The 11412-nt window shown below is 48.6% G+C and overlaps 1 protein-coding gene across 6 annotated transcripts in view; it reads left to right on the top strand.

Moving 5' to 3' along the window:
* PCDH11X (protocadherin 11 X-linked) overlaps nt 1-11412 on the top strand; it is a 1005792-nt gene that overhangs the window by 720671 nt on the left and 273709 nt on the right. The window lies entirely within an intron of this gene.

Genomic DNA, 11412 nt, shown 5'->3' with positions numbered 1-11412 from the left:
CCACCATGTGTTATATATACGGGCAGTACAGACGGTGTAATGGTTAGCATTACTGCCTCACAGCGCTGAGGTCATGGGTTCTATCCCCACCATGTGTTATATATACGGGGCAGTGCGGATGGTGTAATGGTTATATTACTGCCTCACAGCGCTGAGGTCATGGGTTCTATTCCCACCATGTGTTATATATACGGGGCAGTACAGATGGTGTAATGGTTAGCATTACTGCCTCACAGCACTGAGGTCATGGGTTCTATCCTCACCATGTGTTATATATACGGGGCAGTACGGATGGTGTAATGGTTAGTATTACTGCCTCACAGCACTGAGGTCATGGGTTCTATCCCCACCATGTGTTATATATACGGGCAGTACAGACGGTGTAGTGGTTACATTACTGCCTCACAGCGCTGAGGTCATGGGTTCTATCCCCACCATGTGTTATATATACGGGGCAGCACGGATGGTGTAATGGTTAGCATTACTGCCTCACAGCGCTGAGGTCATGGGTTCTATCCCCACCATGTGTTATATGTACAGGGCAGTACGGACGGTGTAATGGTTATAGCATTACTGCCTCACAGCACTGAGGTCATGGGTTCTATCCCCACCATGTGTTATGTATACAGGGCAGTACAGATGGTGTAATGGTTACATTACTGCCTCACAGCACTGAGGTCATGGGTTCTATCCCCACCATGTGTTATATATACGGGGCAGTACGGACGGTTTAATGGTTAGTATTACTGCCTCACAGCGCTGAGGTCATGGGTTCTATCCCCCCATGTGTTATATATACGGGGCAGTACGGACGGTGTAATGGTCACCATTACTGCCTCACAGCGCTGAGGTCATCGGTTCTATCTCCACCATGTGTTATATATACGGGGCAGTACGGATGGTGTAATCGTTACATTACTGCCTCACAGCGCTGAGGTCATGGGTTCTATTCCCACCATGTGTTATATATACAGGGCAGTACGGATGGTGTAATGATTAGCATTACTGCCTCACAGCGCTGAGGTCATGGGTTCTATTCCCACCATGTGTTATATATACGGGGCAGTACGGATAGTGTAATGGTTAGCATTACTGCCTCACAGCACTGAAGTCATGGGTTCTATTCCCACCATGTGTTATATATACGGGGCAGTACGGACAGTGTAATTATTAGCATTACTGCTTAACAGCGCTGAGGTCATGGGTTCTATTCCCACCATGTGTTATATATACGGGGCAGTACAGACGGTGTAATGGTTAGCATTACTGCCTCACAGCGCTGAGGTCATGGGTTCTATCCTCACCATGTGTTATATATACAGGGCAGTACGGATGGTGTAATGGTTAGTATTACTGCCTCACAGCGCTGAGGTCATGGGATCTCTCCCCACCATGTGTTACTGTATATACGGGGCAGTACGGCTGTGTAATGGTTAGCATTACTGCCTCACAGCGCTGAGGTCATGGGTTCTATCCCCACCATGTGTTATATATACGGGGCAGTACGGACGGTGTAATGGTTATAGCATTACTGCCTCACAGCACTGAGGTCATGGGTTCTATCCCCACCATGTGTTATGTATACAGGGCAGTACAGATGGTGTAATGGTTACATTACTGCCTCACAGCACTGAGGTCATGGGTTCTATTCCCACCATGTGTTATATATACGGGGCAGTACGGACGGTGTAATGGTTAGTATTACTGCCTCACAGCACTGAGGTCATGGGTTCTATTCCCACCATGTGTTATATATACGGGGCAGTACGGATGGTGTAATGGTTAGCATTACTGCCTCACAGCGCTGAGGTCATGGGTTCTATTCCCACCATGGCCCTAACTGTGTGTAGTTTGTATATTCTCCCCGTACTTGCGTGGGTTTCCTCCGGGTACTCCAGTTTCCTCCCACAATCCAAAAATATACTGGTAGGCTAATTGGCGCCCAAGAAATTAACCCTAGAATGTCTGTGTGTGCATGTACATGTACATGTGGTAGGGAATATAGATTGTAAGCTCCTCTGGGGCAGGGACTGATGTGATTGTTCAACTATTCTCTGTACAGCGCTGCAGAATATGTGTGCGCTATATAAGAACCTGTTAATAAATAAATATGTAAATATAGAATGTGGCTACCGCTGCATTTCCTGAAGTTCTGTTCCAGATATGTTTCCCTGATGAAGTCTCAATATGGGATTTTTATCACAAGAAGCTGAAGAGACTGAATCAATTACAAGCGTAAAACGTCGATAGAATTTATATATGGTTGGCTGAAGTGTGATTTGATGGGTTTTAAAAAAAAAAAAACTGTACTGTATCTTTCAAGTTATTTGAAAGCTGTTCCATAATCATGAGTAAGTATTCTCGCTGCGTTCGCCACGCTTCGGGATCGTTTTCTGCGTCCCCGTCATGTCAAGTTATCCGTGTCCCCTCGCGGGGCTCGCTGTGCTTGCCACGCTTCAGGATCGTTTTCCGCGTCCCCTCGCGCCCCGCTCGACACGCTTCGGGCTCGGTGGCTTGCTGCGCTTTATAAAATTAGCTCCACGCCGACGTGGATAGTGGGGGTATGAACAGGTTGGGACGATGCGTACCACGTTCCACCGCGGGGCTCACTGCGCTCGCCGCCCTTTGGTCTGACATGGATAGTGGGGGTGTGCAAGGATGGAATAGCATGCAAATCGGACGCTAAATCGCATCCGATTTTTGCATGTGATTTGCGTCCAATTTGCGTCCGATTTCACGGGCGCCGTGATAATACACAAGTATCATCTTTTTTTATACATTTTTTTATTTGAATTTATATAATAAATGTGAGCGATGTTGGCATTTATAGTGGGTATACTCTCACAGAGATGTTGGTAATGAAATGGTTAAAAAGAGGCTCATGGAGAGGTGCTGCCCCCAATATTGAAAATAGGGAAGCTCAGACTAGGGGATTTATATTGTGTGTGTGTGTGTGTGTGTGTGTGTGTGTGTGTGTGTGTGTGTGTGTGTGTGTGTATGTACTGTGTCTTAGAGGCGATTGTAACTTTAAGACCTCCATAAACTAGCAGTCACAGCTGTAATATCAACACTAATAAGCTCTATGTTTTGAAGTATTGAGGACTTGATTAAATGTATGGATTGATTATTGATCGTCTACCTACCTGCATCTTCTCTTCCTAATTACATGTTTATTAGCTCTCTTGAAGGATCAGACCCCTCTGTCTATAAGGTGGCTCCTAGCGATTCATCATCCAGGTTAGTAAGTCTAGTAGCAGACAAGCTGGTGGGTTACGTGGCTGCAATATTGGCTTCCAAAGTGTTATAGATACCAGAGGGACTAAATGTGACTGTGACTCGTCCACGTCTGATAATCACAGATTCATACCAGTCACTTGTCTGCTGCATTCTGCATAGTGAGCTCAGTAGGCAGTCTGGGATCAGTCATAGACCTGTCAGTCTTATTTATATACTTCTGCTAATACACAGGTCAGACCCCCAGAGTGTCAACTTTAATATATATATATATATATATATTCTACAGTAGCTCCAGAATAATGAACCATGGTTAAAATGAGTATAAAATACATGACTATTTTAAAATAAATACTAATTAAATAAAGCATTCACCAAAACCAATGTTCACCCCTTCATTAAATGTTAAAAAACATCAAATGGGGGTGGCCTGACGGGACAAGGGAGAGGACGCAGCCCGGGGGAGCTCCCGAAACACACTATTTAAAAAGCCTTTTTTACCCTACCCTACCCCATCCCCGCTGCCCATATTCACTCCCTACCTCCCTTCCTGCACCCCGACGCCGGTGGGTCTGTGCTGCGGAGCCGGGGAGCACATATCGGTGCTCCTGCGGGTTGCGGCCTTCCCGCTGTGCTGAGACCGGGGCCTCGATTTTGGAGCCCGATCGCCGCAAGCACCCAGCGAGCCGGAGCCACTCCAGCCCCCGCTGACACCAGGGGCTGCCGGGCTACAGACACCCGCCAACGACGCCACCCGCGGCACCCACCCGCGCTGACTGAGAGCGTCTGACCGGCGCCCAGAGAGTCGCGGCCTACTTCACAGCCGGAGCCGGGGACTCACCCAGGGAACTCGGCCGGGATCGGAGCTCCGTGGCGCGGACCACGGACGGATCCGCACGCGCTGGCTCCTGGAACCCAGCCTCCCATCCAGCCAGAGGGGATCCCCTCCAGCACAGGTGCTACACAAATAACCCCTGGACGCAGCGCTGCCCGGGTAAGGAAAACAGACAGCTCTGCCTCCCTGCAGTGACGGCGGCCATCTTTTTGGTGGATGAAATCCCCTCCACTCTCCCCTCACTGCTCACTACACTCTCTCCCTCCCGCACAGTTGCTGCTGCCTGTCTCAGCAAACCCTGGTGGCTCATAGCTGTATAGCCACCCCGACTAAGGCAGGCTCTGGTTCATAAATAAATAATAAAATAATAGAGACTCCAACCTCCTCCCTATCTTATCAGCCACACTTGAGCCCTAGCCACCCACACTGAGCCTCAGTGACCCCTCAAGCTCCACATAACGCACCCTCTGGATCCTGGCTCCCCACACTGCAATTGTGGGCCAATTAGGGAGCCCCCCCCTCACTCCACCTGGGGGTGCAGCTTACAGGATAGGGGCCAGTGGGTAGCGCAGCCCCCCCTGGGCCGGCCTGAACACATCAGGGGCTACAGAGCAATATCCCCTAACAAGAGGCCCAATCTGAGAGCTCCACAGCTAGCAGCCCCCCCATAAAGGTGCAGCTTTTGTTCCCCGCCTCTCCCCTATATTTACATTATATTCACCCTACTACAACTCCCCCCCCCCCCCGGATCGATAAGCAGTACCTCCTTTGGGACCTCTTCGCAACATCGAGGGTGTGAATTTATCCCATAAGCTGTCTCTGGGGCCACAAGACCCCCCACTCATCCCGTCATTCCTCCATATCTACATACCTTGACACACGTCATGGTAGCCTGAAGATACCTTTCGACCTGCCGGGCCCGGGTCCTCCCCTCTCTGCTGGCACTCCTAGCTACGCTAACAAAGCCTATACAATTCCTCTGTTCTGGATGCTAACTCCACACCATGTCTCAAAGAAATAAGAAACCCTCACAGCCTGCTGGAAATTTCTTTGGCTCTAGATCCAAGGGCTCTTCAAGTAGTATGCAATCGTCAGACTCCCCTACCCGCCCCGATATGACAGACACGGCAATAGATCCTCAAATTCAAGCAGTCATGTCTGGCCTCCTGGAAGGGGTTCAATCCGCTTTCAAACAAGAACTAGCCAAGGCTGTTGCAGAATTCCGATCTGATCTCTCCGCTCTAGGAAATAGAACTGATGCTTTGGAGTCTAAAACAGACGACATTTGTCGCTCCCAATCCCGTTTAGATAAAGAGCTCTCCAGGCTCCATGAAGAAATAGAGGCACTCAGAGAGGCAGGAGGACCAAGAAAACCGCTCACGGCGGAATAATTTACGCATACGAAACGTGGCGGAATCCACCCTCAGCACCGCCCTACCAGCGTTCCTGAAAGGCCTCTTTCAACAAATAGTTCCATCTCTCTCCGACGAAGATTGCCTTTTAGACAGGGCCCACAGAGCGCTCCGCCCGAAACCTACTGGGACTCAACCACCTAGAGACGTCATTGTCAGATTTCACTATTATCAAACAAAAGAAAAGATTCTTGCATCCACCAGAGACTCTCCAACCATCCAATTCCAAGACATGCAACTGCAATTGTTTCAAGATTTGGCCCCCTCGACTATTCAGAAACGACGAGACCTACAACCCATCACCAAAATCCTTCGACAACACAAGATTCGCTACAGATGGGGATTTCCCTTCATGCTTCAAGTTTCAGCTAACAACTCTGTGCACAACGTCAAATCCCTATCACAAGGACAAACCCTACTGGCAAAACTGGATCTTCTTCCGTCTCCCTCTACTGGTACCGACATGAGATCGTCTCCTCCGGAACCACAGCGACCGTCCCCCCCATCTCCGGAATGGTCGAGGGTTTCCCGCCACAGAACCGAAAACAGTGAGCCCAACTGAACTTTTCGGTCCCACTTCAGTAGGACTGTTTCCATATGGGCTCGCGGTTTGAGCCTAAAGCAACGACCTTCGTTGGGTGAGATGCACTCCAGTCGTTTATTCTAATTACCTGTTTCCATACTGTTTTGAATTTGGGTTGAATATATAGCTACGTAACGATTTACTGCATGTTATTACAGTTAGTATAGATTTCTTATGCTAGGGGATCCCCTGGGTCCCGGCGGTCGTAATTCCGCCCGTATCTCCCACTCCCCCCATGCTCCCTTTAGAAATGTTCAGATTATATGTTAAGATGTTCTTGTTAGTAGCGGTCCCTGATGGGGATCCTCTTTTACAGGGTTCTTGCCCGCCCGGGCATTCTCTCTCTCTCTCTCTATCAAACACTTTTTTCTTTCCTTTGCTCTCATCTTGGTGGCCACCATTTCCCCTCCACCTACTTTCTTCTCCCCCCCTTGGGACGGCCCCCACCTCCACCCCCTCCCCTCCCTAATGATAATTTAGATTTCCTTCTAACTTGCTCAGTGACAACCCACTATGGCACTTAAACTACTGTCAATAAATGTCAATGGTTTAAACTCCCCCAAGAAACGAACGGTCCTTTTGGGAGCTTGTAAGCGTGAGGACGCAGCTATTGTATTCCTACAAGAAACACACCTGTCGGGCACTCACTCCCAATTAAAGGGCCGTTTATACACCCAGACCTTTTTTGCGTCTGCGGATTGCAAAAAGAGGGGAGTTGCTATATTAGTTCGCAAAGACGTGCCTTTTGTTCCGCTTAAAACAATTGCCGACCCAGATGGGAGGTTTGTTGTGGTGATCGGAACTATACGCTCATTAACAGTGACCTTAGTCTCCCTGTACGCTCCCAACCAGGACCAGTCCCAATTTTTTGACTCCTTTTTCAAGCGCCTAAATAGATCTGCACAGGGACAAATAATTATGGGAGGGGACTTTAACACTATTATTGACCCTCTCTTAGATAGATCTTCCCCACCCCCCTATTCCTCAGTGTCAGCCGCTCCCAGGGCATCACGCACTCTCATTGCAGCTTTAAAACTTTATGGTCTGTGTGATTCCTGGCGGCTGAGGCATCCACACTCTAAAGACTACACTCATTTCTCAGCCCCCCACCAACACTACTCCAGAATAGACATGCTTCATATCTCTTCCTCCTTAATCCCTCGTGTGAAGGAGGCAGGTATAACCCCATTTTCATGGACGGATCACGCAGGGACTTTCGTACGCATAAACCTTTATGAAAGTCCCCCCAGGGCTTACAGATGGCGGCTAGACGACTCCCTACTGGTACACCCCTCCTCTGTAGCAGAGGTCAAAACAGCTATCACCAATTACTTTAAAGAGAACTCCTCCACAGCCCTCTCCTCGAGCACGATATGGGAAGCCCATAAGGCGACTATCAGAGGCATGATAATATCCAAAACCTCCTCCATCCGTAAGAAATGGGCGTCACGGATAAACTCCTTAGAATCTCAAATTACCTCACTATTAGACCAGCATAAACTCAGGCCCACCCCTGCTCTGCTGGCACAGATAGATGCTCTGAGGGGCCAATTAAATGCGCTCCTATCTCACCACGCCGCCAACACCCTTAAAAAATTGCAACAACGTTTTTATGACAAAGCAGATAAGATTGACTCACTCCTAGCCAACAAGTTGCGTCGTCAACAAGCTCTGAGGGCCATAGACAAAATACATTCCCCAAAGCTGGGCTCACTTACCCACGACCCCCAAGAAATCGCGGAGGAATTTCGCGAATTCTATAGTTCCCTATACAATTTAAACGAGGCACCTTGCACACCTGATCCCGAAAATATTGCACTGGCCTCCTATCTGGTTGACACCCCTCTACCCACTCTCTCAGAATCACATCTTACCGCACTGAACGCGAAAATAACAGAAGAGGAGATCGTGACCGCAATCCGGTCGACGCGATCCTCAGCTGCCCCGGGTCCTGACGGTTTCTCTGCCCAATATTATAAGCTCTTTGCGAAGGAACTGGCTCCCCATTTAGCATTATTATTTAATGACATTCTGGGGGGTGCTTCCTTTGCCCCCGAGGCCACCCGGGCGGATATAGTGTTGATCCCGAAGCCGGACAGGGACCCGACCAGATGTGCAAATTATAGACCAATATCACTATTAAATGTGGACCTGAAGATCTACGCTAAGATCTTGGCCAATCGACTCGCCTCCCTTCTCCCACTCCTGGTGCATCCAGACCAAGTTGGTTTTATCCCTGGCCGCCAGGCGTCGGATAACACGAGACGAGCGATAGACCTCATCCATATTATCCAAAAGCAAAAGTGTCCCTCGCTGGTCCTGGCGTTGGATGCGGAGAAAGCTTTCGACCGTATATCCTTGTCCTTCACTTTTGCAGTCCTAGATAGGATGGGCTTCACTGGAGCCTTCCTCGAAGGTATTAAAGCACTTTATCGTGCGCCGTCTGCTCGGGTCTCTGTCAACGGCGCAGTGTCTGGTCACTTCGGGATATCGAATGGTACCCGCCAGGGATGCCCCCTCTCCCCCCTCATCTTCGCCCTTGTCATGGAGCCCCTGGCAGCAAGGATTCGCAGCAATACCTCCATCCATGGCATAAGCTCTGGCAATTCGGAGCACAAAATCGCGCTCTATGCGGATGATGTGCTTCTGACCCTGGCAGACCCAATCAACTCCATTCCCCCTCTCCTTTCAGAAATACAGCAATATTCTTCTCATTCTGGTTATAAAATTAACGTGGAGAAGACCGAGGTTCTCGACTTCCATATCCCGGGGTCTGTTAGGCCCAGATTGGCAGACCTGCTCCCATGCAATTGGGGTAGAAAGAAGATCAAATACCTCGGTATATACCTGACTCACCATCACCATCAACTTTTCCAGGCTAACTTCCCCCGTTTGTTAGACAATATTAAGGCTGATCTGACCTTATGGTCCTCCTACTTCATCTCCTGGATAGGTAAAATCAACTCCGTTAAGATGACCGTCCTCCCGCGCCTTCTCTATTTATTCCAAACTTTACCAATATACATCCCTCTCAATGTCTTCAAATCGTTACAACAACAAACCTCCCAGTTCATATGGGACAAAAAGCGACCCCGAATAAGGCTAAAATTACTCCAACGTCCCTCCAACCAGGGTGGTCTGGGGATCCCAGACTTCCGGAGATATTACCATGCCACCAGGTTATCTCAGATTGTCCAATGGTGCAATCCCTGGGGAGCACAGAAGGTGTGGGTGAACATCGAGGCAAACGACCTGGGGCTCTCTACCCTCTCTTCCTTATTATGGTTACCTAAGTCCAAACGCCCCCGTATAGCTAGATCCCACCCGGTAGTCTCCCATGCCCTAACTGTTTGGGACAGGGTTAATAAGAACTATAAGCTCGCCCCACTTCCTTCCCCACTAATCCCATTGTTTCATAATCCAGATTTCCCTCCTGGTTTAGGCCGGTCCTCCCTTTCAAGCTGGCTAAAAGATAATATCTACTATTTGAATGATATCACAACTGACGCAAACTTCCCTCAATTTTCTGAGGTCCGGGGGGACACGGCAATCCCAAACGCGGATTTTTTTCGTTTCCTGCAGATAAGGCACTTCCATGCTAAAACTACACCTACTCTCACATCCAGACCCCTCACATCGTTTGAATATATCTGCTGGAAACGAGACTCATCCAAGGGCCTAATCTCCGTAATTTACTCCCTTCTAGACGTTGGATCGGCTTCCTCACGGGCCCCGCACGAAATAGCCTGGGAAAGAGACCTAGGTCTCTCTCTGGATGATGAGGACTGGGAGGAAATAAGGGACAATGCATCCTCCAGCTCCATCTGCGTTAGAATCAAAGAAAACGTTTACAAGCTTCTCTATCGCTGGTACTATGTTCCAACTAGATTACATAGGATGTTTCCCGACACTTCGGATAGGTGCTGGAGGGGCTGCCCCGCAGAGGGCAACTTCCTTCATATATGGTGGACATGCCCAAAAGTTGCCAGCGTCTGGAGGGAAGTAGCTGACTTAATTTCGAACATGATGGGTGTAGCTGTCCCCTTTGAACCGAGATACTTCCTTCTTCCATTAAAACCACCTATGCTAACGCACCACCAGCATAAACTACATCGACACATCTCCTCAGCTATGACCTGCCAACTAGCGGCTGACTGGAAAAAGCCCTCTCCCGCCCCATTACAAACAGTTCTAGCCCGCGTATGGTATACATATAAAATGGAATACATGACATCGATCATTCGCCACTCCTCTAAGTCCTTCCACAAGGTGTGGTCACCATGGCTAGCCTCTCAGAACTCTCCCTCTCCCTTCAACTCCTGACCCTAGAGGCCGTCCCTCCTTCCCCCCCATCCCCCTTCTCCCCCTCCCTTTAATTTTCTCTTAGTCGCCTTCTATGTGGCGCAATATACTTTGATTTGCCGTTTACACTTCTCCCCTGCCGGGGCACTCTGCCACCCTGCCCTTGCGAGGCCTTCTTCTACTCTTCCCTCCTGTTCTGTCTCTCCATTCTCTCTTTCTCTCTATTTTTCCATATATACATGAAAAATACTCTTGTTGGACCACATCACTCATGTAATGTAGACCTGAATTTTGCTCATATTCCTTGTACTAATTTTTGTCTCCATTCCTGACAATGTATTTTCTGCTTGAGCTCCAACTAATAAAATTGTGCTTAAAAAAAAAAAAAAACATCAAATGGGAAATAAACGCCTTCTTGCTTAGTCATCGTAGGCCAACAACAAAAAATATCCATAGTACTAAACAGTGGAGGAAGGGACTCACAGGCATCCAATCAGAAATGGCCACCATGAGATGCTTGTGAGTGGCTGATTATAAAAGAGAGTCCCAAAGACCCAGCTTTGAAGTCCTTGTAGTGGTCATTGCTAAGGATACAATCAAATTGTTCCCCAACAATGGAATCCATTGATGGGGCCATTGTTACTTTTCAACGATTGGAGATAACCGTGAAAGGAAAGCCATTGAAAATATGAGCCACCAATGGGCTTCACTAGCTGGGAACACATGAAGTTGGCAGGCCAATCGGAGAACAGGACAGGGCATGCTGGAGGCAGGGCATAGCACTGTGCATCAGTCACCATAGGACCTCTGCCGTCATATGCAATGAAATATCTGAGATCTTCCATTGGCAAAACCATCGGTGACCATCAACCAACTATGCCAACTACTGATCGATCATGGCCACACTCAGTCGGTGCTCCTGTGCAAGATGATCCTTCACAAATGGGGATTTTGTTTTCACAATCTTATCCTAGTCCTTACAACCAGATGGTCATGAATGGCCTCAGGATACTTCAGTCTTGGGCTTTGTACCCTTCACGGCAATG

This window comes from Crinia signifera, chromosome 9 (genome assembly GCF_055691185.1).
Source record: "Crinia signifera chromosome 9, ASM5569118v1, whole genome shotgun sequence".
Taxonomy (NCBI): domain Eukaryota; kingdom Metazoa; phylum Chordata; class Amphibia; order Anura; family Myobatrachidae; genus Crinia; species Crinia signifera.
Note: the sequence above shows the minus strand (reverse complement) of the source record. Positions and strands in the feature narration are given on the sequence as shown.